The 24,559-nt window shown below is 43.0% G+C and overlaps 1 long non-coding RNA gene across 2 annotated transcripts in view; it reads left to right on the top strand.

The window, feature by feature from the left end:
* Positions 1-24,030, top strand: part of LOC138641504 (uncharacterized) — a 340,425-nt gene extending 316,395 nt beyond the window's left edge. For both annotated transcript variants that reach the window (XR_011313886.1, XR_011313885.1), the window contains exon 4: positions 23,593-24,030. This is a non-coding gene — a long non-coding RNA (uncharacterized lncRNA). The remainder of the gene's footprint in view (positions 1-23,592) is intronic.
* The last annotated feature ends 529 nt before the right edge of the window (positions 24,031-24,559 follow it).

Genomic DNA, 24,559 nt, shown 5'->3' on the forward strand with positions numbered 1-24,559 from the left:
CTTCAGGGCAGGTTGAGTCTTTGGACTGTCCTGGTGTGGATACTGTGGTGGACAGGTTGCAGCAGATTTGGACTCATGTAGTGGACAATTTGACTTTGTCCCAGGAGAAGGCTCAACGTTTCGCTAATCGCAGACGCTGTGTGGGTCCCCGACTTCGGGTTGGGGACTTGGTTTGGTTATCTTCTCGTCATATTCCTATGAAGGTTTCCTCTCCTAAGTTTAAACCTCGTTTTATTGGTCCATATAGGATTTCTGAGGTTCTTAATCCTGTGTCTTTTCGTCTGACCCTTCCAGATTCTTTTTCCATACATAACGTATTCCATAGGTCATTGTTGCGGAGATACGTGGCACCTATGGTTCCATCTGTTGATCCTCCTGCCCCGGTTTTGGTGGAGGGGGAGTTGGAGTATATTGTGGAGAAGATTTTGGATTCTCGTGTTTCAAGGCGGAAACTCCAGTATCTGGTTAAGAGGAAGGGTTATGCTCAAGAAGATAATTCCTGGGTCTTTGCCTCTGATGTCCATGCTCCCGATCTTGTTCGTGCCTTTCATATGGCTCATCCTGGTCGTCCTGGGAGCTCTGGTGAGGGTTCGTTGACCCCTCCTCAAGGGGGGGTACTGTTGTGAATTCTGTGGCAGAGCTCCCTCCTTTGGTCACAAGTGGTACTTCGGCTGGTTCTCTCTGTGAGCTTCCGTTGGTGGAGGAAAGTGGTACTGCGGCTTCTGAGTTTCCTTCCTCAGGTGATGTGGTGAAGTTGTTGGGTGCTGCTCTATTTAACTCCACCTAGTGCTTTGATCCTGGCCTCCAGTCAATGTTCTAGTATTGGACCTGTTTCCTCCTGGATCGTTCCTGTGGCCTACTGCTCTGCATAGCTAAGTTCCTCTTTGCTATTTGTTTGCTGTTTTTTTCTGTCCAGCTTGTCAATTTGTTTTTTACTGCTTGCTGGAAGCTCTGGGACGCAGAGGGTGTACCTCCATGACGTTAGTTCGGTACTGAGGGTCTTTGTGCCCCCTTTGCGTGGTGTTTGTAGGGTTTTGTGTTGACCGCAAAGTTACCTTTCCTATCCTCGCTCTGTTCAGAAAGTTGGGCCTCACTTTGCTAAATCTATTTCATTTCTACGTTTGTCTTTTCATCTTAACTCACAGTGATTATATGTGGGGGCTGCCTTTTCCTTTGGGGTATTTCTCTGAGGCAAGGTAGGCTTATTTTCTATCTTCAGGCTAGCTAGTTTCTCAGGCCGTGCCGAGTTGCATAGGGAGCGTTAGGCGCAACCCACGGCTGCCTTTAGTGTGGTTTGAGAGGATGAGGGATTGCGGTCAACAGAGTTCCCACGTCTCAGAGCTCATTCTTGTTTTTTGGGTTATTGCCAGGTCACTGTATGTGCGCTGACCTCTATGTCCATTGTGGTAGTAAATTACCTTTCACAACACTTTTCCATCCTGCGTCCCCATCCTGTGATGTGCTGCTCCCATCCTGTGCCCCCATCCTGTCATGTGCTGCTCCATCCTGCGTCCCCATCCTGTCATGTGCTGCTCCCTTCCTGCGCCCCCATCCTGTCATGTGCTGCTCCATCCTGCATCCCCATCCTAACATGTGCTGCTCCATCCTGCGCCTCCATCCTGTCATGTGCTGCTCCATCCTGCGTCCCCTGTTGTGAATTCTGTTGTCGGGCTCCCTCCTGTGGTCATGAATGGTACTTCGGCTGGTTCTATCCATGGAATTCCTCTGGTGGGTGTTTCTGAGTTTTCTTCCACAGGTGACGAGGTTAATTCGTTAGCTGGCTGCTCTATTTAACTCCACTTAGATCTTTGCTCCTTGCCACCTGTCAATGTTCCAGTATTGGTCTTGTTCACTCCTGGATCGTTCTTGTGACCTGTCTTCCCAGCAGAAGCTAAGTGCCTGCTTGTTTTTCTCTGGTTTGCTATTTTTCTGTCCAGCTTGCTATTTTGTTTGTTGTCTTGCTTGCTGGAAGCTCTGGGACGCAGAGGGAGCGCCTCCGCACCGTGAGTCGGTGCGGAGGGTCTTTTGCGCCCTCTGCGTGGTCTTTTTGTAGGTTTTTGTGCTGACCGCAAAGCTACCTTTCCTATCCTCGGTCTGTTCAGTAAGTCGGGCCTCACTTTGCTAAATCTATTTCATCTCTGTGTTTGTATTTTCATCTTTACTCACAGTCATTATATGTGGGGGGCTGCCTTTTCCTTTGGGGAATTTCTCTGAGGCAAGGTAGGCTTTATTTTTCTATCTTCAGGGCTAGCTAGTTCCTTAGGCTGTGCCGAGTTGCATAGGGAGCGTTAGGAGCAATCCACGGCTATTTCTAGTGTGTGTGATAGGATTAGGGATTGCGGTCAGCAGAGTTCCCACGTCCCAGAGCTCGTCCTATATTATCAGTAACTATCAGGTCATTCCGTGTGCTCTTAACCACCAGGTCCATTATTGTCCTGACCACCAGGTCATAACAGTCCCCATCCTGTCATGTGCTGCTCCCATCCTGCGCCCCCATCCTGTCATGTGCTGCTCCATCCTGCATCCCCATCCTGGTATGTGCTGCTCCATCCTGCGTCCCGATCCTGTCATGTGCTGCTCCATCCTGCGTCCCCATCCTGTCATGTGCTGCTTCATCCTGCGCCCCCATTCTGTCATGTGCTACTCCATCCTGCATCCCCATCCTGTCATGTGCTGCTCCCATCCTGCACCCCCGTTCTGTCATGTGCTGCTCCCATCCTGCGCCCCCGTTCTGTCATGTGCTGCTCCCATCCTGCGCCCCCGTTCTGTCATGTGCTGCTCCCATCCTGCGCCCGTTCTGTCATTTGCTGCTGCCATCCTGCGCCTGTTCTGTCATGTGCTGCTCCCATCCTGCTCCCCTGTTCTGTCATGTGCTACTCCCATCCTGTGCCCGTTCTGTCATGTGCTGCTGCCATCCTGCGCCCGTTCTGTCATGTGCTGCTGCCATCCTGGGCCCATTCTGTCATGTGCTGCTGCCATCCTGCGCCCGTTCTGTCATGTGCTGCTGCCATCCTGGGCCCGTTCTGTCATGTGCTGCTGCCATCCTGGGCCCGTTCTATCATGTGCTGCTGCCATCCTGCGCCCGTTCTGTCATGTGCTGCTGCCATCCTGTGCCCGTTCTGGCATGTGCTGCTGCCATCCTGCCCCCGTTCTGTCATGTGCTGCTCTTATCCTGCGCCACCATTGTATTATATGCCCCCCATAAGACGCTCCAGTGTGTATGCCCCAGTATGCTGCTACCATATAAAAAAAAAAAAATACCATACTCACCTATCGTCCGGCTCCACTGCAGGTGTGTCTTCAAGAAAATAGCGCCGGAAAGCGCGGACTGCGCAGGCGCCGATTCGGCAGCAGGAATCGGCGCCTGCGCAGTCCGCGCTTTCCGGCGCCATTTTCTTGAAGACACACCTGCAGTGGAGCCGGAGTGTGTCTTCAAGAAAATAGCGCCGGAAAGCGCGGACTGCGCAGGCGCCGATTCCGGCAGCAGGAATCGGCGCCTGCGCAGTCCGCGCTTTCCGGCACCATTTTCTTGAAGACACACTCCGGCTCCTCTGCCTGTGACTGGTAAGTCAGAGGGCGGCGCCGGCGCGCATTAAGCGCGTCATCGCGCCCTCTGAACTGTCACAGCAGAGGAGCCGGGAGATGGAGCCGCACGCAGCGCTGGAACGGGGAAAGGTGAATATACTTACCCTCCTGGAGGTCCCTGACTCTCCGGTGGAGATCGCCGTGTGCATTCAGTGTTTACGCATACTGCGATCTCCTGGGAGCGTCACTCTGTGGGGGCCAGACTGCGCCGACGCTTGCGCCTGCGCAGTCTATAAAGGCTTCGGACAGAGTGACGCTCCCAGCGTTATATTATAGATAAATAGGGTAATTAACCAATTGTATTCATAAAGTACAATGCAGATGTATAAGCATGCTAATATATAAAGAAAAAGCAACGAAGATCAGCTCACCTCCTCTCAGGCCCAGCGCATGGATCATGCAGTGCAGCAAGTAGTTTGAAGAAAAAGCAGAAGTCCAGCGCGGGTGATGTCCATAAAAAATACCTTTTATTCCATATTCGTTAAAAGCACATAAATCCAAAGTCCATCTTCATATCCATAGACAAAAAAACGGGTGATTCATACCAGTAACAGTCACAGGCTTAAAGTGCATTAAAATCATACGCGTTTCAATGGTCGTGCCGCCTTACTCATTGTGATAAAAATAAAATGAAAGAGGGCTGCCATATAGGACTAGGCCCATTAGGTTACACCCCCTGATCTTGCAGACAACAGAAACAGGGCAACACCTACAGGTAATTAATGAGTTTAGCCTGAAATTTGCATGTACAAATACTATGCTTAAGGCAGGAGAAAGAAAGGGGAAAAAAAAAAAAAAGTATATGGACTTTTATATGGATGTTATATATACAAGAATTATAACTTATCATTCATAATAATTCATAAGATCCTGCCGGATATTCATGCCTAGGGGGGCTCTGGACTTAAGTTGATACATCCACCATATCTCTCTGTTGGTTATTTTTCTTTTTATATCTCCCCCTCGGAATGGAGCTTTAACCCTTTCAATCCCGCGGACCTCCAATGAGCTGACATCCCTATTGTGTTTATGGGGGAACTCTACAGGTTTAAGAGGAACAGTACCACCAAGGAAGTGTATGACATGAGTAAGAGGGAGGTGAGGGGCAGGCTGGCTCATAGGGGCTATCCCAGCTGGATGCTGCATTGTGGAGGATAGAGATCGGGAGACTATGCTGAATAAGGCGAGTAGTAACCGTGTGTCCAGTGAGGAGCACATCACCTTCACCACTACATACAGCCCTCAGTGATATCATCAGAAAAAGAATCCCTATGCTGAGCCAGGATAAAAAGCTGAACCAAATCCTGTCCAAACCAGTGCGATATATCGCTAAAAAAGCCCCTAGTCTGAACAGCATCTTATCCCCCAGCCTCTTTGTTAGTGAGGACAAAAGGTTAAAAGAGAAAGAAAACTGGCTCAGTACTAAAGGCACATACAAGTGTGGGCACAATATATATATATGTAATATCTGCACCTGCTGTAAATATAAGGTGAACAGTAAGGAATTCCACTCATGTGTCACCAAAAAGACCTACAAAATTAACCACTACATTAACTGCAACACCTCCAATGTGGGATGTGGCAGCAATATGTGGGGTGCACAGGGGGTCCCCTGAAAGTGAGAATAAGGAGGCACCTGTCTGATGCAGTGAATAAAATCACCCATAAGAGCTCTGCTGCATCCAAACACTTCATCCATAAACACAATGGGGATGTCGGCTCATTGGAGGTCCGCGGGATTGAAAGGGTTAAAGCTCCATTCCGAGGGGGAGATATAAAAAGAAAAATAACCAACAGAGAGATATGGTGGATGTATCAACTTAAGTCCAGAGCCCCCCTAGGCATGAATATCCGGCAGGATCTTGTGAATTATTATGAATGATAAGTTATAATTCTTGTATATATAACATCCATATAAAAGTCCATAGACTTTTTTTTTTTCCCCTTTCTTTCTCCTGCCTTAAGCATAGTATTTGTACATGCAAATTTCAGGCTAAACTCATTAATTACCTGCAGGTGTTGCCCTGTTTCTGTTGTCTGGAAGATCAGGGGGTGTAACCTAATGGGCCTAGTCCTATATAGCAGCCCTCTTTCATTTTATTTTTATCACAATGAGTAAGGCGGCACGACCATTGAAACGCGTATGATTTTAATGCACTTTAAGCCTGTGACTGTCACTGGTATGAATCACCCGTTTTTTTGTCTATGGATATGAAGATGGACTTTGGATTTATGTGCTTTTAAGGCTATGTTCACACCTTGCGGCGTCCCTCTGCGGGTTTTCCCGCAGCGGATTTGATAAATCTGCAGGGCAAAACAACTGCGGTTCTCCCTGCAGATTTATCGCGGTTTGTTCCGCGTTTTCCGCTGCGGGTTTCCGCCTATACTATTGATGCTGCATATGCAGCAATATGCAGCATCAATAGTAATGTTAAAAATAATAAAAATTGGTTATACTCACCCTCTGACGTCCCGATCCCTCGGCGCTGCACCCGGCGGTCCGGTTCCAGAGATGCTGTGCGAGAAGGACCCTTCGTGACGTCACGGTCATGTGACCGCGACGTCACCGCAGGTCCTGGTCGCACAGCAACTCTGACCGGACGGCCGCGTGCAGCGCCCAGGAGCTCCGGACATCAGAGGGTGAGTATAACCAGATTTTTTATTTTTTAACCCCAAATATGGTTCCCAGGGCCTGGAGGAGAGTCTCCTCTCCTCCACCCCGGGTACCACCCGCACATTATCCGCTTACTTCCCGCAACGTGGGCACAGCCCCATGCGGGAAGTAAGCGGTTCAATGTATTCCTATGGGTGCAGAATCGCAGCGATTCTGCACAAAGAAGTGACATGCTGCGGGTTGTAAACCGCTGCGTTCCCGTGCGGTTTTTTCCGCAGCATGTGCACAGCGGTTTGCGGTTTCCATAGGGTTCACATGTTACTGTAAACGCTATGGAAACTGCTGCGGACCCGCAGCATCAAAATCGCGGCGGTTCCGCGGTAAAAACCGCTAAGTGTGAATATAGCCTTACGAATATGGAATAAAAAGTATTTTTTATGGACATCACCCGCGCTGGACTTCTGCTTTTTCTTCATGCTAATATATATGTACAACAGTCAGAAATACATAAATAACATCAGATGCAAGAGGTATATGTACCGTATGTGTCTGAAGGACAGGATGGTGGTCCATTAGAGATGAACATACGAAATGTGCCTGATGAAGAGACCTGTGTAGTCTCGAAAGCTTGCAATTTGTTACCATCTTTTCAGTTAGCCATTAAAAGGTATCAACAACTGAGGACTCTCAATTCTAAATATTTTTCTATCCACTGGCTAACACGGTACCAAGATATATTTCTTTCCTGTATGAAAAGAGGATGATCTGATGTACCAAGGACAGCAATGAAAGTGAGGGTGCAGTGTGGAGGAAGATGTGGGGGAACAAATGGAGAAAAGAGGGGAAAGGAGCTATGGCACAAGGGGTATACAGCTGTCTGACATTGGTAAGTAGGTGATAAGGTATATAGTCGGTACAATAGATAGCTGTGTATGGATGCCCACAGCAAGTAGGATAGGGTAGGACAAGTAAAACACTTGCACAAGGACTGCAGGTAAGAGTATAAGCTGTCTGGAGAGCAGGGTTGCAGGCACATGGGTAGCTAGTAGTGATGAGCGAGTATACTCGTTGCTCGGGTTTTCCCGAGCATGCTTGGGTGGTCTCCGAGTATTTATGACTGCTCGGAGATTTAGTTTTCCTTGCCGCAGCTGGATGATTTGCTGCTACTAGACAGCTTGATTACATGTGGAGATTCCCTAGCAACCAGGCTACAGCCATAAATTATCCAGCTGGGGCAAGGAAAACTAAATCTCGAGCAGTCACAAGTACTCGGACACCACCTGAGCGTGTTCGAGAAAATCCAAGCAACGAGTATACTCGCTCATCACTAATAGCCAGACACAGGTGGTAGCTGACTGCATGGGGTGGTTACCTGAAAGATCGTAGGGTGAGTGTAGGAAAGCTCCCCGACGCACGTTTCAGATCAATACAATTGGTTGGTTACCTCAATTACATACTGTATATATATTTATATATGTATTCATATTTTGCTATTTTTCATCTGCTGGAGATGTTTTGTTTCACAGTACTTGAGTATTTATGTTTATCAGAATTTTTGTGCATCGTTATGTTTTATTCAAGAGTAGTGTTGAGTGATACCTTGCGATATCCGATTGCATTGGATCGGCCAATATCCAAAAAATATCGGATATAGCCGATACCGATACCAGAAACCAATGCAAGTCAATGGGACACAAATATCGGAATGAAAATAAACCCTTTCTGTCCTTGTATATCCTGTTCCAGAGGGGGGAAGAGTGTGGGTGGTGCATGGGCAGAGAGTATCTGTGTGGGACAGTGGGGGGTCTGTGCGGGCCTGCCTGGGGTCTGTACGGGCCTCTCAGTGGTCTGTGCAGGCTGCCGGGGGTCTGTGCAGGCCTGCTGGGGGTCTGTACGGGCCTCTCAGGGGTCTGTGCGGCCTGCCGGGGGTCTGTGCGGCCTGCCGGGGGTCTGTGCGGCCTGCTGGGGATCGGTGCGGCCTGCCGGGGGTCTGTATGGGCCTCTTGGGGGTCCGTGCGGCCTGGCGGGGGTCTGTGCGGCCTGCCGGGGGTCTGTACGGGCCTCTCGGGGTCTGTGCGGCCTGTCGGGGGTCTTTGTGTTTGTGTGCAGGCATTGTCCGATGGGACTACAAGTCCCATAGGGCTATGCCTGCTACAATGGCAGTGACTGACACTTTAGCCAATAATGGAACAGTAGTAGTCCCATCATCCGGCTCATGTGTTGAATGTAAAAAAAAACATATATACTACATACATACAACATACATGCAACATACATACATGCAACATACATACAACATACTAAATACATACTACATACATACAACATACTACATACATACATGCAACATACATACAACATACATACTATATACTACATACATACATACAACATACATACATGTAACATACATATAACATACTGCATAAATACTACATACATACAGCATGCATACTACATACATACATACAACATACATACAACATACCACATACATACAACATACATACAACATACATACATACTACATACATACATACAGCATACTACATACATCCATACAACATACTACATACATCCATACAACATACATACATACTATATACATACTACATACATACTATATACATACTACATACATACAACATACTACATAACTACTACATACATACTACATACATAAATACTACATACATACATACATACAACATACATACATACTACATACATACATACTACATACATACTACACACAGACTACATACATACAACATACATACATACTACATACATACTACATACAATATATGAATACATTACATACAATACATACATACAGACATACAGTACATATAACAGATTACATACTCACCATCAATTGTCATTTTGTTCCCCAAAGCCAGTGTCATCTGTAAAAAGTATTAAAATAAACAACCAATATACTCCCTGATACGCAGAAATCCACAAGTGTCCCACAACAATCTCCCATGGAGAACAGCAGCATCAGCTGATGCGACCACTCTCTAGTGGCTCCAGGAATACAATGACGGGAGGAAGGTATCCTTCGGCACTGTATTCCTCCTCCACTGTAAAACAATAGTCCCTAGTCTCACTTTTGGCATTGTTGTGTGAGAAATTTTCCCACACAGCAATTGCCATAAAGTGAGACTCTGAACTCTAGTAACCTATCAGTGATGCACTGCAGGAGCCATTGTCTCCTGTCAGTGTGTCACTGAAGGTCCTATAGAGCAGTGACATCACCCGATGTCACTGTTCTATACGGAAGATCGTCGTGGGACACTCGTTATTAATTGGACTATGCGGACAGGTAGTATACGGTTTATTATTTTACGTTTTTTGCAGGTGCTGTAGTATGGTAAGTATGGTTAAATGAAGAATATTAAAATACTTTTTTCCTAATGTGTCTGCGTTTTATTAACCGTTTACTAGTATTGGATTAATAATGGATAGGCGTCTTATTTACTTCTCTCCATTATTAACCCGGCTTAATGTCACCTTACAATAGCATGGTGGCATTAACCCCTTATTACCCCATATCCCACCACTACATGGGAGTGGGAAGAGAGGGGCAAAGTGCCAGAATTGGCGCATCTTACAGATGCGCCATTTCTGGGGCGGCTGCAGACTGGTATTTGTAGCTGGGGGGCCAATATCCATAGCCCCTCTCTAGGCTATGAATATCAGCCCGCAGCTGTCTGCGTAGCCTTTCTGGCTATAAAATATAGGGGACCACATGTCATTTTTTTGGGGGGTCCCCCTATTTTAATAGCCAGTAAAGGCTATGCAGACAGCTGCGGGCGCCCACGCTGTTTGTTTCCGATTTTATTTTTAATTAAGCGCTCATTAAGGCCTCTTTCATACTTGTGTCGGTACGGGTCCGCCGCTATGCGTCGGGCCGACATACCGACGCACGTTGTGAAATTTGTGCATGACGTGGGCAGCGGATGCAGTTTTTCAACACATCCGCTGCCCATTCTGAAGTCTGGGGAGGAGGGGGCAGAGTTTTGGCCGTGCGTGCGCGGTAGAAAATGGCGGACGCGATGGACAAAAAAACGTTCACTTGAACGTTTTTTTGTGCCAACAGTCTGCCAAAACACAACGGATCCGTTGCACGACGGACGCGACATGTGGCCATCCGTCACAATCCGTTGCTAATACAAGTCTATGGGTAAAAAACGCATCCTGCGAGCACATTTGCAGGATCCGTTTTTTCCGCCGGATCCGTTTTTTTCTCATAGAGTTGTATTAGCACCGGATTGCGCCTGATGGCCTCATGCTTCATCCGTTTTTTGCCGGATCCATCGCTGTGTGTTTTTTCGCCAGACAGAAAAACAGTTCCTCTGTATGTGTTTTCCATCCAGCAGAAACAGCTTTTGTTTACGGATCCGGCAAAAAACGGATGAAACGTGTGGCCATCAGGCACAATCTGGCGCTAATACAACTCTATGAGAAAAAAAATGGATCCTGTGGAAAAAACGGATCCGTTTTTTCAAAACTCGCCGGATTGTGCCTAACGGCAAAAACCTGATGTGTGAAAGCAGCGAGATATATGGATAGATAGATATATATATATATATATATATATATATATATATATATCTTGTAGATTGTGAGCCCTCGCGGGCAGGGTCCTCTCTCCTCCTGTACCAGTTGTGACTTGTATTTTTCAAGGTTATTGTACTTGTTTTATTATGTATACCCCTCCTCACATGTAAAGCGCCATGGAATAAATGGCGCTATAATAATAAATAATAATAATAATAATATATCCATAGATATATAATAGAGAGGCCGATGTTTCTAAGCTACTTTCACACTTGCGTTTTTAGCAATCCATCGCAATCCGTCGTTTTGGGAAAAAACGGATCCTGCAAATGTGCTCGCAGGATGCAATTTTAACCCATAGACTTGTATTAGCGATGGATCGTGACAGATGGCCACACGTCGCATCCGTCTTGCAACGGATCCGTCATGTTTTGGCGGACCATCGGCACGAAAAAACGTTCAAGTGAATATTTTTTTGTCCGTCGCATCCGACATTTTCTCCTGCGCATGTGCGGCCGAAACTCCGCCCCCTCCTCCCCGGACTTCAGATAGAGCAGCGGAGCAGTTGAAAAACTGCATCCGCTGCCCACCTCATGCAAAAATTTCACAACGTACGTTGACCTGAAGCATAGCGGCAGACCCGTACCGACACAAGTATGAAAGAGGCCTTAATGAGCGTTTAATTTAAAAAAAAGGCATGAGCTCCTGTGCAATTTTCTGTGCCAGAGGGTGGAAACCCGACGGCCGGAGGCCAATATTTGTAGCCTGCTATGAATATCAGCCCGCAGATGTCTGCGTAGCCTTTACTGGCTATTAAAATAGGGGGACCCCCAAAAAAAGATGACGTGGGGTCCCCCTATATTTTATAGCCAGAAAGGCTACGCAGACAGCTGCGGGCTGATATTCAAAGCCTAGAGAGGGGCCATGGATATTGGCCCCCCCGGCTACAAATACCAGTCTGCAGCCGCCCCAGAAATGGCGCATCCGTAAGATGCGCCAATTCTGGCACTTTGCCCCTCTCTTCCCACTCCCATGTAGCGGTGAGATATGGGGTAATAAGGGGTTAATGCCACATTGCTATTGTAAGGTGACATTAAGCCGGGTTAATAATGGAGAGGCGTCAATAAGACGCCTATCTGTTGTGAATTCTGCTCTTGGGCTCCCTCCGGTGGTTATGAGTGGTAGTGCTGCGGTAGTTGGATCGCAGCATTTATCAGGTGTATCTATTTTTCGCAATTTGGGCTGGGCTATATAGCCTTGCTTGTTCCTTTAGTCAGTGCCAGTTGTCCATTGTTTTTGGAGGATTCACATCCCTTCTGGTCTCTCCTGTTCGCTGTGCTTTTCTTCAAAGATAAGTCCTAGCTTTGTTTTTGCTGTCCACCTGCTGTGGACCTTATAGTTCTGTGCATTTTTCATGTTTTGTCTTGTCCAGCTTTGTTGTGAAGGATTTTTTGCAGCCAAGCTGTGTCTCTGGAGATGCAGATATACCCTCCACGTCTTTAGTCAGATGTGGTGTTTTGTATTTTCTGTGGTGGATATTTTCTAGTGTTTTAATACTGACCGCATAGTACTCTGTTCTATCCTTTCTTTTTAGCTAGTATGGCCTCCTATGCTAAATCCTGATTTCATGTCTGCGTATGTTATTTCCCTCTCCTCTAACAGTCAATATTTGTGGGGGGCTGTCTATCCTTTGGGGATTTTCTCTGAGGCAAGATAGGTTTCCTGTTTCTGTCTTTAGGGGTAGTTAATTCTTAGGCTGTGTCGAGGGGTCTAGGGAGCGTTAGGTACCCCCCACGGCTACTTCTAGTTGCGCTGCTAAGTTCAGGGTTTGCGGTCAGTACAGGTACCACCTTCTCCAGAGTACGTCTCATGCTGCTCCAAGGCCACCAGATCATAACACCTATCCATTATTAATCCAATACTAGTAAATGGTTAATAAAACACACACACATTAGGAAAAAAGTATTTTAATATTCTTCATTTAACCATACTTACCATACTTCAGCACCTGCAAAAAACATAAAATAATAAACCGTATACTACATGTCCGCCGTAGTCCAATTAATAACGAGTGTCCCACGATGATCTCCCCTATAGAACAGTGACATCGGGTGATGTCACTGCTCTATAGGACCCTCAGTGACACACTGACAGGAGACAATGGCTCCTGCAGTGCATCACTGAGAGGTTACTAGAGTTCAGAGTCTCACTTTATGGCAATTGCTGCGTGGGAAAATTTCTCACACAGCAATGCCAAATTTGAGACTAGGGATTATTTTTTTACAGCGGCGGAGGAATACAGTGCAGAAGGATACCTTCCTTTCATCATTTTATTCCTGGAGCCCCTAGAGAGAGCTGATGCTGCCGTTCTCCATGGGAGATCGTCGTGGGACACTCGTAGATTTCTGCAGATCATGGAGTATATTGGTTGTTTTTTATTTTAATATTTTTTACAGATGACACTGGCTTCGGGGAACAAAATGACAAGTGATGGTGAGTATGTAATCTATGTTATATGTACTGTATGTCTGTATGTATGTATTGTATGTAATGTATGAATGTATTGTATGTAGTATATATTTATGTAGTATGTATGTAGTATGTATGTATGTAGTATGTATGTAGTATGTATGTATGTAATATGTATGTATGTATGTAGTATGTATGTATGCATGTAGTATGTATTTATGTAGTATGTATGTATGTTGTATGTACTGTATGTAGCATGTATGCTATATGTATGTAGTATGTATATATGTATGTGGCATGTACTGTATATAGTATGTATGTATGTTGTATGTAGGTTTTATGTATATTGTATGGATGTATTTAGTATGTTGTATGTATGTTGTATGTATGTATGTTGTATGTATGTTGTATGTATGTTTTATGTTGTATGTGTGTTGTATGTCTGTATGTAGTATGTATGTAGTATGTTGTATGTATGTTGTATGTATGTATGTAGTATGTATGTAGTATGTTGTATGTATGTTGTATGTATGTAGTATATAGTATGTTGTATGTATGTAGTATGTATGTTGTATGTAGTATGTATGTTTTTTTTTGTTTTTTTTTACATTAGTCGGATGATGGGACTACTACTGTGCCATCATTGGCTAATGTGTCAATCACTGCCATTGCAGTAGGCATAGCCCGATGAGACTTGTAGTCCCATCGGACGATGCCTGCACAAAAACTCAAAGACCCCCTGCAGGCCGCACAGACCCCCGAGAGGCCCGTACAGACCCCTGGCAGGCCGCACAGACCCCCGGCAGGCACACACTGACCCCCCATGGTCACGCACAGACCCCGCACACACACCGCCCACCCTCCTTTATAGTGCATCATTGCACTATGGGAACTTCCGATTCCGGTATCCGATATCTTAAAAATATCGGATCTCAGTATCGGAAATCCGATACAGCGAATATCGGCCGATACCCGATACTTGCAGTATCGGAATGCTCATCACTATTCATGAGTGCAGGGACTCTCTTGCTTTTAGTGCCACCTTTTACCACTTTGTCTCAATAAAATTTGTCTTTCATCTCCAAACAATTTTTTTTACCCTAATTTGGTTATTTCCTCCCTACCTACCTATGTCTATCCAAATGGCCTGCCATTCATAGTCCACTAGCAAGTATATATGGATTAAAACTTCCTACCAATATTGTCTTCCATTATATACTATTGCTTTTCTCTGTGTGTGTTTCACTAAATAATACATTGGTGCATGTATCATCCCAATATTGCTGCATATGTAGGAAGATTTGACAAGATTTTACATTTTACATTTTTTTAAGTAATTAGTAATTCTGTTATTCAAAAAAATTCTTATTCTAAATGTAGCTCACATTTTATAAATTTTTACTCTGAACCTGAGACATGAAATTCAGGAAGTTTTCGTATACTGCACAAATTATCTTTAAATATAGGACACAGTATTTATATACAATTTTCAAAATCATTTTACACAGCCCCCGGATAGAATTAGAAAACATCTAAATGATCCTCTCTAATTTTAAATCTAAGGAAACTTTTTTTTTAAAGTACATACTGTATTTTATTTTTCCATTCATATATAAGCTGTCAATCATGGAACAATCATGCGAGACACTGCAACATCTTCGAAGCTGCTTCAACAGGTCATCAAAAACATAAAAAATGGATGCAAAAATAATTGATCAATTTAGAATGGGAAGAATGGTGAAACACGCTTCTGTTATTCGCTGTAACATTCTCTTGGAAGTTTAGTTTACAGCTCAAACTACGTAAAATGTTTCTTAAAAAGTTTCCTCCTGCACTGGCAGAATAGGTGTCCTACTGCTAGATGTTAAGCACTGATGTGTGACAGTAACCAATTCTCCAAACCTATCTGTGCAATTCAGGAACTGCATGGTCATTTTATAGCCATTAGGATGCCAAAGAGTGTCATCCAAGGGTTTCAGTCCATTGATTGCGCTCGTTTCGGAAGCCATTCCTACACCTCTTAGACATTTAGACGCTTCAGTGATACTAAAATACTATTTCACATTTAATAGGTTTGTTTTTTTGTTTTGGTTTTTGTGATAATGATAAAAAAAATAAAGTGTAAGTAAATTAATAATAAAGAATTGGCTTTTATTATACAATACAGAGTAAAAAAAACTAAATAGAAAATTACAAGTACAATAACCTTTTTGGAATATCTATATTAGTTTAGATAAGGTAACCGAATAATAAACACGTCAAACAGATACACTGTGCATTGGCTAGTGCGGCTCCTCAGGGGTGGAGCATCACGCAGAAATTCATGCGATATCCCTTCAAGCGATGGACTAGGCATATAGCAGCCTATGCTTTCTTGGAGTATTTTGCTGCTTTATACATTTTTAGTATATGTAAAATATATAAATGAGGAATAAATGCGTATAAAGGCAGAACCTAAGCAAAATTTAAAAACAGCCAAAAGTAAAGCGTAAACTATAAAATAAATAGTAAAAAAGGTTGAATTCAAACCTAAGATTCAACTGCTGCTAACCACTAAACCATTCTTTTTACACAAGAAATGTTGCACCCTGCGGAGTTTTTGTCTAAGAAGTATCGACATACTGAATTTTAACATAAGAAGAGCTTTACCCTGCTGAGTTAAAAAAAATATGGCATTCATATCTGACAAGTTGGAAGTAAACCATGGGTAGATAATTGTAGCCAGTGTGGTAGTGACCAGCTGTTACCACAGTGTAGGTGGTGTATAGAAGTTTGCTTATGGCCACCCAAGTGATGGAGATTGGTTCATATCTCTTCTATTTAGATTAGGATGGGTTCTGTATGAATTCTGCACAGCTGCAGGGAATGTTTTGGTCACTTCTTCTGCTTACTAAATGATTTTTACCACATGCTGGAAAATAAATTATTTCACTGTGGGAGATGTGCCTTAACCAGATGCCTCAACCAGAAGCCAGTGGGATTGTTCCGTAAAGCTTCAAATGCAGCCAACCGTTTAGGTCAGCAAGAACAAATTGTCTCAGTGACAAGATGGGAATACATTATGAAATGTTTTCGTATCCCTGAAGAATTCCATATTGTACGCCTATCACTGATGGTCAGTCCAAGAAAAATATTACAGAGCAGACCTAAGACTTTCTACACTTTGCTTGTCATTGTGGATCAACACATAGAAACCATGGTTACTGCTACATGATCGAGAGTGACCATTTCCCTTTACAGAATTTCTAAAATGTTAGAGAACCCAAAATTCACTATTTAGTAGTAACTTAACTAAATTACATTTGCAATAGGAAAACATTTCAGTGTAAAAAGAAATTTGTATGAAATTTGTATTTTCCGAAAAATATAGGTTGGATCCATTTAATTGTTAACCCATTATCTACCAATGTCCTTTTTTGGGGACGCTTAATCTTTAGCTTCTAGCAACTAAGATTTTATAATTTTTATAATTAGGTCCAATTTTTTGTGTTGTGTTTGCAAAATGAATGTTTTCAAAATAGGAAATCATGTCATTGTCATTTTTAATTGAATACTGGGATGCCCTTTTCTGAAAAATCCGTACTTGTAAAAATTTTAATTTGGCAAGTAATGGGTTGAGTAATTCTAAATTTTTAAGGTATCTTATTATACCTTATATGAATGGCAAGAGGTTAAAAAACAAATCAATTTTGGACAGTGACAGACATGTCACTGGAAGCAAGGATCACAAAGGTATGACTTGCTTATTTTGGACACATCATACAATGAGAGGAATCATTGGAGAAGGACATCATGGTCTCAGTAGTAGAAGGAACAAGGCGAAGGGGAAGATCAGTAACCAGATGGATTGATACTATCAATATAACGTAGGAGAAGACCCTAGGTTGAACCTATGCAGGCTTGCACAGGATTGCTCTTCCTGCAAAGCATTCATCTATCAAGACGCCATGGAACAAGATTGAGATGAAGGCCATTTAAAAAAACCAAAAACCTTATATTGAAAAATGTTGTTACTGCTCCTTATGATGACCCATTGGACGCCTATTCAAAAAAAATATCAGATTTAAGTGAATAAGTTATAAAAATATCCTGAATCTTTCACACAAAACTACATATAAATATTTTGACCATCTATTTTATATAATATTCATTGTGAAAGTCTTCAAAATAGTCAAGTTATTAATTTGATCATTCCATAACCATATTTTTAAAGATAACTTTAATCTGTCAGCAGAAATAAGAATGTGAAAATGGAAGGTTTCTGAACAATCATCCACAAGTTTAAAAAAAATTGTTGCATTTTTTTTTTTATAAAAGTAGAAACAGTAAAAGTAGAATTGATGCAAATAAGCTTTAGACCTTACCATATTATATCAAAAAATGTGTAATGGCAATCCTAACAATATCAGAAGTACGAAAAATGCAATAAATATAAGAAAACAAACTTTAAAAAAAGCAAACTTTCCCATATCAAATAGTAAACTTTGATTGTAATCAATAGCACCCGGAATTTCAGTAGGAAAGTCCACCTACCAGAACATAAAATGGAGTTACCTGGATATTATAGGGGGTGGTTCTAATTTGATATTGCAAAAGTAGTATATTCATCAAGTGGAGTACAGATGCAATATCAAGCACAACCTGTGGACAGGCCTGCTGTACTTATTATGGAAGAAAGCAGCAATTTTTACAAGTCTCGAATATCTCTGACTCTTGTCAAGTTTAAAGCCCATTTGTAATATGTGGTTTCAATTAAAAAAGCTTTAGGTCATTAATCTATTGTAGAATATAAAGATGACGGTATTATATAGCAACATAACGTAAGTAGAATAGAACTGTTGCCCAATTGCCGGACTGTTAACAACCAGTCGTTGCTGCCTAATGAAAAGGGGATGTGGAAACCACAAAGAACATGACCAAGAGCAGAAATAAACAAAAAACTCTTTATTAAATACAAAATACATTAAAATTGTACCAAAAACCAACCAAAACATGGGAGACAATGGGGAAATGGTGCAGGTCACAGATAAGGTGCTGCCGTGCAAACATGAGACGTGCGGCCGGGGAATGTGGTTTCCACATCCCCTTTCCATTAATCTATTGTAGGTAGAAAAAAAGAGGGGGGTTTATAATTATTGCTTTGTCAATTTTTGGGCATAGGAAAGTCGTAAACTTATGAGCACGCTATTATTATTATTATTTATATAGCACCATTGATTCCATGGTGCTGTACATGAGAAGGGGTTACATACAAGTTACAGATATCATTTACAGTAAACAAACTAACAATGATGGACTGATACAGAGGGGCGAGGACCCTGCCCTTGTGGGCTTACATTCTACAGGATTATGGGGAAGGAGACAGTAGGTTGAGGGTTGCAGGAGCTCCGGGGTTGGTGAGGCGGTAGCTTCGGTAGAGATGAGGATGCAGCGGGGTCAGTGCAGGCTGTAGGCTTTCCTGAAGAGATGGGTTTTCAGGTTCCGTCTGAAGGATCCGAATGTGGTTGATAGTCAGATGTGTTGGGGCAGAGAATTCCAGAGGATGGGGGATATTTGGGAGAAGTCTTGGAGGCGATTGGATGAGGAGCAAATAAGTGTGGAGGAGAGAAGGAGGTCTTGGGAGGACCGGAGATTACATGAGGGAAGATATCGGGAGATTAGTTCAGAGATATATGGAGGAGACAGGTTATGGATGGCTTTGCAGGTCAGTATTAGTAATTTGAGAAGGATATGCTGAGGGAATGGGAGCCAGTGAAAAGATTTGCAGAGGGGGGAAGCGAAGAAGTAGCGAGGAGAGAGATGAATTAGTCAGGCAGCAGAGTTAAGGATGGACTGGAGAGGTGCCAGTGTGTTAGCAGGGAGGCCACAGAAAAGGATGTTGCAGTAGTCAAGGCGGGAGATAATGAGGGCATGCATAAGCATTTTAGTAGATTGACGGTTGAGGAAAGGACTGATTCTGGAGATATTTTTGAGCTGGAGGTGACAGGAGGTGGACAGAGCTTGGATGTGCGGTTTGAAGGACAGGGCAGAGTGAAAGGTTACTTTGAGGCAGCAGACTTCCTGTATGGGGGAAAGCATGATGACGTTTATTGCAATAGATAGGTCAGGTAAGGAAGATCTATGGGATGGAGGAAAGATGATGAGTTCAGATTTGTCCACATTGAGTTTGAGGAAGCGAGAGGAGAAGGAGGATATGGCTGATAGACACTCTGGGATTCTGGACAGCAGAGGGGTGACGTCTGAGCCAGAGAGGTAGATCTGAGTGTCATCAGCATAGAGGTGGTACTGGAATCCATGGGACTTTATGAGTTGTCCCAGGCCAAGTGTATAGATTGAGAAGAGTAGGGGTCCTAGAACAGAACCTTAGGGGATGGGTGAGAGGATGGGATGAGGAGGGAGTGTGGGAGTGGGAGATGCTGAATGTGCGGTTGGAATGGTATGAGGAGATCCTGGGTAGGGCGAGATCTTTGATGCCAAAGGAAGAGAGGAACTGTAGTAGGAGGCAGTGGTCAACTGTGTCGAAAGCAGAAGACAGGTCTAGAAGGAGGAGTACAGAGTATTATCCATTAGCTTTGGCGGTAAGTAGGTTGTTAGTGATTTTAGTCAGGGCTGTCTCAGTTGAGTGATGGGGGTGGAAACCAGATTCTAGATTGTCAAAGAGCAAGTTAGATGGGAGGTGGGAGGAAAGTTCAGCATGGACGTGCTGCTCCAGGAGTTTGGAAGCGAATGGGAGCAGTGATATTGGGCAATAGCTGGACATAGCAGTTGGATCGAGGGTTGGCTTTTTAAGGATGGGCGTGATTGTGGCATGTTTGAAAGCAGAAGGCAAGATGCCAGAAGTTAGTGATAGGTTGAAGAGGTGGGTTAGGGAGGTGATAACTGTGGTGGTGAGGTTGGGGAGGAGGTGGGATGGGATGGGGTCGAGCACACAGGTGGTGAGGTGCGATTTGGAGAGGAGACAATTAAGCCCCCATTCAGTGATGTTGGATAGGGAGGTTATGGGGTTTCGGCATTGGTCTGGTATACAAAGGGGTTGTGGTGGTTGAACAATGAAGACTTGCCTTGTCTGGTCGATCTTATTTTTAAAGCATGTGGCAAAGTTTCTTATTATACCATAATAAGACAGAATTCAGATGTCTCTATCGGGGTTTGAGTACGGACCGCGATAAACGGTCTGGTCGTGGGTCTTCTGACCTGAACTTGACATCCTTATACATATATAAATATATATATATTTATAACTGCATTACATGAACATCTGAATTTGACCATAATATTTCTTAATAAATTTGGCGTACCAACACCAAAAAATAATATCTATCTATATCTGTTATTTTTTTTACACATTCTCACGGTGTGCAATCTGACATACAGCATAAACCTTTTGTCTTCCAAAATAAGGACATGATTCACTGTTCTCTAACTTGTTTATTGCTCAACAGGTTGATGTATATGAATCAAAATGTATGTGGATGTGGTAAAACTATAAGAATACAAATAACAGGAGCAAGTATTGAGCTTAGAATATCACATAACTATGACAATGACAATTAACAGTGAAAGCACACAGCGACATGGAAATTGTACATGTCAACATATAACTTAGTAACAATCACTATCTGATTTAACAACAGTTCTGAATACACAATACCACAAAATAGAGATACCTTTACAAGATATACAGTACTTTATCCAGGAGAAAATTAATGCTGGAGAAAATTTTACTCCACTGTTCTGCTAGAATTCTTCTTACAAAGTGACTGCTTCACCAGGACCTTTTTACCCAACATGCATTGCTTTTTTCCCATAATGCAATTGACATCTTTACAGAAAAACAACTTGTAATACAATTAGACATCATCAGATTATGTTATTAGCACATTGGATGTCATTAACAGAGTATCACAACTTATTAAAATGGCAACAGTAATTTTAACCTAGTCTTTTACCCTAAAGGGCAGAACAATATCAGTGACGTGCAAGCATAGATTTGCACTTTTACAACACTTTCTAGCATAATTAATGACACAATTTGTGGACCGTTTTTAGCCATGAAACCTTTTGCTAAGCTCTGTACAGTTTTTAGAACAGTGGCACACACTTATGGCGTGCTCCATGGCTTGTGATATTTTTATGCCAAAAAATTTACATAGCCATAATAATAATGAATCTCTTAATACTTATAACTAATATACTAATAACCTACTCAGATCGTGACACACAGGCATCTGAGTTTGGCCTTAATGAAGCGCATCTTGCACCATCGTGCCTTCTACTGAGACTGATGTAACGTACGACTGTTTTCATGTCTCCACCAGTGTCTCTGACTTTAAAGAAGACAGCACATCCATGCATTAAAAGGACAGTCAATTGATTTTAAGAACTAAGTCCCTCTGGGACCTTCAAACCCTTCTGCTAAGCTCTGCCCATGCCCATTATGACAGTACTATGATGCTCTCTATTGTTTGTTATTCTTTTCTGAAAAAAATTGACCTAACCATAATAAAAAATACACTTCTCTCTTTCTAATTATGACTAGTGTTGAGCATTCCGATACCGCAAGTATCGGGTATCGGCCGATACTTGCGGTATCGGAATTCCGATACCGAGATCCGATACTTTTGTGGTATCAGGTATCGGTATCGGACCCATAGTGAGGTGTAAAATAAAGAATTAAAATAAAAAATATTGATATATTCACCTCTCCGGCGGCCCCTGGACATCACCTCGGGTAACCGGCAGGCTTCTTTGTTTAAAATGCGCGCGTTTAGGACCTGAGGAATGATGTCGCGGCTTCTGATTGGTCGCGTGGCGGTCACATGGGCGGCACGCGACCAATCAGAAGCCACAACGTCATTCTCAGGCACTAAACTCCTCATTCTAGGAATTTAGGACCTGAGGAATGACGTCGCGGCTTCTGATTGGTCGCGTGGCGGTCACATGGGCGGCACGCGACCAATCAGAAGCCACGACGTCATTCCTCAGGTCCTAAACGCGCGCATTTTAAACAAAGAAGCCTGCCGGTTTCCCGCGGTGATGTCCAGGGGCCGCCGGAGAGGTGAATTTATCAATATTTTTTATTTTAATTCTTTATTTTACACATTAATATGGATCCCAGGGCCTGAAGGAGAGTTTCCTCTCCTTCAGACCCTGGGAACCATCAGGATACCTTCCGATACTTGGTGTCCCATTGACTTGTATTGGTATCGGATATCGGTATCGGCGATATCCGATACTTTTCGGGTATCGGCCGATACTATCCGATACCGATACTTTCAAGTATCGGACGGTATCGCTCAACACTAATTATGACTACTGACCTACTCAGTTAATCAATTTGGCCTTAATTAAGCTGAAATTACACCAGCATGCTTTATATTTTTTAGGCTATGTTCCCATGATGAGCTTTTTGTGAGATTTTGATGTTGCAGAAAATCACCATGCACCATTTAAGTAAAATAGATTACTTGCATTTTATAAAAAAATAGGCAGCATGAAAAACTTACCAAAAACTCATATTGGGAACACGACCTTAAAGAACGGCTGTTTTAATAAATGTCCACTGGTGTTTTTCACTTTGAAGGAGCCTGCACATCCATGCATAAAAAGAACCATCTATTGATTGTGTAACGATTTATTTCCCCTTTGGAGGCACTGTACTTGCTGGTTCCCCCACAGTTACAGTGAAGTTGTAAGAATCTAAGAAGCAAAACATCCTGTGATCAGCTAATCGTTGGTATTGGGACCCATAAACAAAGTTCCTGGGCTGCAAAGAACACTGCCAAATAACAGAGATTCCAAATGGTTAGAAAACTTCTGTAATAAAACTATGTGTTTCGCAACTGTTCCTCCTCCTTCCTTAGGTATATACTCTGTGGTCTTTGTAGCCGGGGAACTTTGTTTATCTATTCCAATGATTCAGTCCTGGAAAATTTTCATCCGAGATCCAGTTAGTGTAGCTGGAGTGGTGGGAGACACGTGTCTTGTGCTTCTCAGCATTGTGCCTGACGCTGCACAACACCCCCAGGTGAGTAATCACACCCACCTTACCAGTGATCTAGCCTCACTTGATCCACACTAGGAGCACTTTCTATTGTATATTTTCAGCTAATCTTTAAGAAAAAAGGAAATCTACTAAAATTACATTGTCCAAACCAATCAACAACTTTAATGCATCCTTATGGATAACTGATAACATTCTTAAAGTTACCTAACTGCAAGACTAAGCATTCAGCTTCCAAAGCCAACTTTATTTTTCAATACCTTCCTGTTTTCGGTCAGATAATGGTGCTCAACGTTATGTGATTGACTTGCCTCTCTATAGAATATATCTTCCTTTGTGTTTCATTGTGCAACAGCAAGAATCACCAGGACAGCTTATTCCTGTACCAAGAGATGGAGGAGAACAGAAGAGGCATAAAGAGGACTCCTGGGTGGATCATTCAGCGTTGAGCTTTTTTTCAAGCTTCCTCACACCAAAATTGGAAAAAATACCATTCTCTTCGTCTTGAAAAGCAGCATGCAGGTCATTAATCTACCGCTCTTGGTATTGTGTGCTTTGGTTTTGTTAACTTTATCAAAGCTCAGTGAAACCTTCAGCAAAGCTCAAATCTAATACTTTCGATTTATTTTCATCATCTAAGCGCACAACATGGTATCAGACATTCAGTTGAAGGTAGGATGTCATCTGTTTTCTTTCTAAGTTTCATGTGCCTGAAAATTTCATGAATGATCACTATATGTAGAGATAGTTGAGAAAAAACCTTTGTTTGCTATTAGATATTACTGTCGTAACTCAGAAAATCCTAAAAAAATATTTGTTTAAAAAAACTTGTTTAAATGACTAAATTTATTGTATTAAAAAAGTATACCATGTTTTGAAATAAAATATACTTACTTTATCCATCTCCAATATATATCTTCCAAGCATGTGTTCATCCCTTACCAGTCTCTGTATTTTCAGCTGGGTATAAATGGGCATGCCCCCCACCCACTGCCTGACCATTGACCTACTGCACTGATCACATGTTTTTCTGGGCCGACTGTTTGGTTATCCAGACAGCCTTTGAAGAGGTGAAGCGGACATAGGCAAAGTGAGTAAAGCATGGAGGAATGGAGGGTGCTAGTGTTAGATCATTGCTAAGTGTTAGTCGTCGAGATTCCACTGCTGCACAGGGGGAATCTCAAGCCATGTCCTCTGTGGTCTCCCATTCTTCCTCAGCCATAGAGGCTCCTGCTCAGGAGCAACATCACTCCCAGCATCTTTCTCAGGCTGAGGCTGTGCGTCTGGTTGCTGCTGCCATCCCAGGTCCAGCTATAATAACC

Source organism: Ranitomeya imitator, chromosome 6 (assembly GCF_032444005.1).
Source record: "Ranitomeya imitator isolate aRanImi1 chromosome 6, aRanImi1.pri, whole genome shotgun sequence".
NCBI lineage: Eukaryota > Metazoa > Chordata > Amphibia > Anura > Dendrobatidae > Ranitomeya > Ranitomeya imitator.